The sequence below is a fragment of the Pteropus medius genome, unplaced genomic scaffold (genome assembly GCF_902729225.1).
Source record: "Pteropus medius unplaced genomic scaffold, Ma_sr-lr_union100, whole genome shotgun sequence".
Classification (NCBI taxonomy): domain Eukaryota; kingdom Metazoa; phylum Chordata; class Mammalia; order Chiroptera; family Pteropodidae; genus Pteropus; species Pteropus medius.
Genome location: NW_024351731.1, coordinates 6,786,199 through 6,790,472, shown reverse-complemented (window position 1 = coordinate 6,790,472; position 4,274 = coordinate 6,786,199).

Sequence of the window (4,274 nt, the reverse complement as noted above, 5' to 3'; positions counted from 1 at the left end):
TAGAACCTTCAGCGCTGCCGTTCCTCGCGATCCCTCCCCTCAGGGCCCAGCCCTTCTGGAACCTTCCTCTCTGCTCCCACCCAGTCTTCTCAGTGCCCAAACCTTCCAGACAGTCTACCACGCCCCGCCCTTCCGCGCCCAGACATTCGGGAAACTTCCTCTCTACTCCGTCCGTGGCGCGCCCAGAGATTCTGGAACCTTCTGGAACCTTCTGGAACCCTCGCAGCCGCCCGCCCACGCGGTGATATGCCTGAGCCTTTGGAATTTTCCGGCCAACCCTCTTCGCCCCAACCTGCGCCGGCTCAGCACTCAGACGTCTGCGACCCTCTGCTTCATCTGCCCACGGTTCTCCAAGAGCCCAGATCTTCTGGAATCTTCCGCGCCGGCAGAGCCTAGAGGACGCCGACAGAGTGACGGTTTGGGAGCAAAACCATCGCAGGTGCACCGGGGGTACCTTCAGGATGGGAGCCGAAGGGACGCAGCAGGAGGCGCCCTGATTGGGAGGGGTCTCCCGTGGGTCTGGAACCCCTCTCCGGTCAGGCTGCGCACACTTTCTAGAGGGTTCGGCTTCTCTCCCTCGCGGTCCGGCGCCGCAGGGAAGAAGGCAGGTGGAGGACGGGGCCTAGGCCCGCTCCTTCGGGCCCCGACGGGGAGAACTGGGAGGACGGTGGCCGCGCTAGGATGCGCCTGGGGGTCGTGAGAGGGCCCCGCCGCCACCAAATCCAGGATCACCTGCCTTGTCCTCGTAGACCACTCCCCCCGCGCCAGACAGCAAGGAAAAGGGAGTGCGAACGGGGAGCGTCCCCAAGGGGCCTAGGACCTTCCGCGAGGGGACCGTGCTACAGAGCCGGTGGGGCGCGGGGCAAAAAGCAGCCTCGGCTCCCAGGTGCCGCTGGCGCGCGCGCCTCCCCACGCACTAGGTCAGAGCGCACTGCGGTGCGACCTGGCCGGTGGGCCCCCACGGAGCCGGGGAAGGGGCCGGCGGGGAGGCAGTGCCGGGCGGCAGGGCCCGTTGGGGGCTCCCGGGAGAGCAGCCGCTCCAGGCAGGGCCGAGGGCAGCCTGGCGCGGCCGTCGGGGAGGGGCAGCGGGGCCCCTGCGCAGGTGGATGAGCATGCGCAGAGTCGGAGGTGGGGGGGAGGGCCTTGGTAGTGGTGAGAGGCCACCCTGCGTCAACAGGGCACACCTGGCTGGGGCTGTGGCTGCGGGGCAGGTGGGCTGTCTTGGTGTCCAGGGGCAAAGGGCTTTGAATGGTGGTGGACACGTGGGGACCAGGTGTGACCTTGAAGCCACAGAGATAACCAAGTGGCCCTGCCCCTTATGTCCAGGGCCAGGCACCACTGGAAATGATGGTCCTCCTTACTTTGCTCCTGGTCATGGGCCTGACGCAGGCAGAGACGAACGTCACTGTGACCGGAAAGCAAGGTGAGTTCAGGTCCCATGGGCTGCTGGGCTGGGAGCAGGAGGCGGCTGGCATGCCTGTGCAGACCCCAGGGGCCGCTTGTGCTTGGATACTGCCGTGACCTCGGGAGGTCTGGGTAGCTGCAGGACCCAGGGATGAGTGAGCAAGACGGCCTCGGGAGCGCGGCCAGCTGCCCTGGAAGCCTAACGGGGGTCCTCTCCATCCGAGGAGCCCCATCCAGAGGGCAGGCAACGGAGCTGGAACCCCGGTGTGCTCCCTAGCAGTCTGCTCCCTCTTTAGGAGCCCTGTCCTTCTGGGAGACATCAGGCTGTCCCCAAGCCTGGCCGTGTCCTGGCTGGGCCTTGCACGCTATCTCTAAGAGCAGGAGAGCTTCCAGGAGTGGGCAGTCCTCCTCCAGGAGCACTTCCTGTCCTGGCAGAGATGGGAGGTGGCTGTGCTGGAGTGAGGACGTGGGGCCTGGGGGACCAGAAGCGGGGAGCTGGCAGCTGGAGGAGGTGTGGTGGGCCAGCAAGGGCAGAGGGCACATGGGAGCAGACGCAAAGGTCTGGAGCTTCTCTTCCTAGAGCAGAAGAGAGCGAGGAGCCAGGGCTGTGTGCGCGTGTGTGTGCACGTGTGTGAGCGGCGGTGCACGTGTGTGTCTGTGCTGTGTATCTGGGTGCGGGTGCCTGAGGGATGCTCAGGAGAGAAGACAGAGGACTTGGGATGAGGTGGGGACTGTGGGGCGTGGGGCAAAGGGGACCCACCGCTTTGGTGCCCCCTTGAAGGATGGAGAGAGGAGTCGGGTGGTGTCGCCCCGGCAGGACCGGGGGTCTGCAGCACGCCACCGTCTCTCTCGTCTCTCCTTCAGGTCAGATACAGTGTCACGTTTGCGAAGCGTACAACAGCTTCAATTGCTTTAATCCAGTCACCTGTGACAGAGAGGAGATCTACTGTGTCACCGCTGCCGTGCGTGAGTGTAGAGCTGGCCCTCGGACAGCCCGCTTGCAGGGCACGGGACCACGCGGGCAGGTTCCCGGCTGAGCTGCCCGGTTCAGACCCGTCCGTGCAGCCGGGCTCCGAGCTGGGAATCCACGTGTGGGGCGACGGTCACTACAGCTGGGGTGTGCGTTGCCAGAGGGCTCTGCCCCGCTAAGCCCCGAGTGGCGTGAGGGTCGACTGTACCTCAGGCGACACTGGGCCCCAGAGGCAGGGCCATGGAAAACGCTGAAGAAGTAGGGTCTGTCTTGGTGTGGGCAGCAGAGAGTGATCGTCGTGTGAAGGACCCTTCGTTTTAACTAGAAGCAGGGAGTCCTGAGAAGCCAGGCGTGGCAGCGGGTGACAGCGGGTGCCGCCGGGAAAGGCGGTGCCGCCGGGAAAGGCGGTGCCTAGAGCGGCGACACGCGGCACCCGTCGGTCAAGGTGAAATGTGGGGTGTGGGGAGGAAAGGGCAGGACTTCCTTTTCATTTATTTCTGAATGAGGAAACGCGGTCGCAGTGACTTCAGACGTCCCGCTGAGAGCAGCTTTCAGGAGGACGTAGGTAACCAGGGGCGAGGGGCGTGTGTGCTTTAAAACGTCTGTCGACCCCTGCCTGCCCTCTGCAATTCACTCGAACTCTGGAAGGCCTGGCGTCGCTCCCCACTTTGCCCCTTCAGGGCTAGGGAATTCAGATTCGGTTCTTCAGCAGTTTCGGGGGGGCCTCCCACGTTCCAGGAAACGTGGGGTGCTGCGTTGAGGCTGGAGCCTCATTTTAGCCTCACGTGGACCTTAGAACTTAGTGCAGAAATGTGATTTGCACCATGAAACACAAGGTGAGGTGAAGTTGTGAGCCCAGGCGTGACCCATCACCGAGCCGTGCCTGTGTGGCAGGGTCACGGTCACAGCTCTGACACCCAGGCTCTGGGCAGCGGCTCACTGAGGCCAGCTCCAAGCCCTGGGCAGTGGCCAGCACGGCGGGGGTCTCCATCTCCCCTGTGTCTGCCCGTGACCCCAGAGCTCTGAGCGGCCCTGTGTCTGAGACGTTGAGGCCTAGGTGGCCTGTTTGCACCCAGAGGGAGACCCCGGGCCAGGTGTCCTGTGCACCCGCCCAGGGCGTGCAGCACACCAGACGCCCCCAGGAGCGGCCGTGAGGACGTGGGCTGGGCCCTCTTCCTCTGCGGCCATGGCTCCTGACTCCCCCGGGTGCCGCCCTCCGGCGTGGGCTTCTGGGCGGGGGCGGGCGCCAGGACGGCCGGGGCAGGGCAGGCGCCAGCAGCAGCAGCCCTGGCAGCACTGGGCTCGGTTCACGCGCCCCTCCGTCTGTGTGTCTGTGTCCCCCACCAGGAGTTCTCGTGCGTTACATCTACGTCACGCGGCAGTGCACGAAGTCCTGTCCCGTCATTCCTGTCCAGGAAGTGGTGGTCAGGCCGTTCGTGCTCGTGAAGCCCATGCCTTTCCTGTTCGCCATGTGCTGTCGGTCAAGCCTGTGCAACATCCACTCGCCGTTCATCAACGACACAGAGCTAGACTACAGAGGAGCCGGCCACACGGGCGGCGGCCGCGCGGGGCTGGTGCTGCTCCTGGCGCTCGCCGCTGCGTCGCTGGCCCTCGGACTGTGCTGAGCCGCAGAGCGGGCCTCGGGCTGGCCCTTTGGTGTCGCACAGACGTGGAGACGCACCGCAGACGGCAGGAAGCCGCGGCATTAAACTCGTTGTGCATCGGTCGACTCGTGGTCTCATTTGCGAGGGGCCTTGAAGTCGGAGGTGGGACCGCACCCCCTGGCTGTGGCGGCAGCTGACGTTCAAAGGAGGTCCCCGCGCTCCTGCCAGCAGTTCTGGTCACGAGTGTCTCTGAAGTCGAGTCTCGTGACTGCTCATTGTTGACAGCCGCTCTTTCC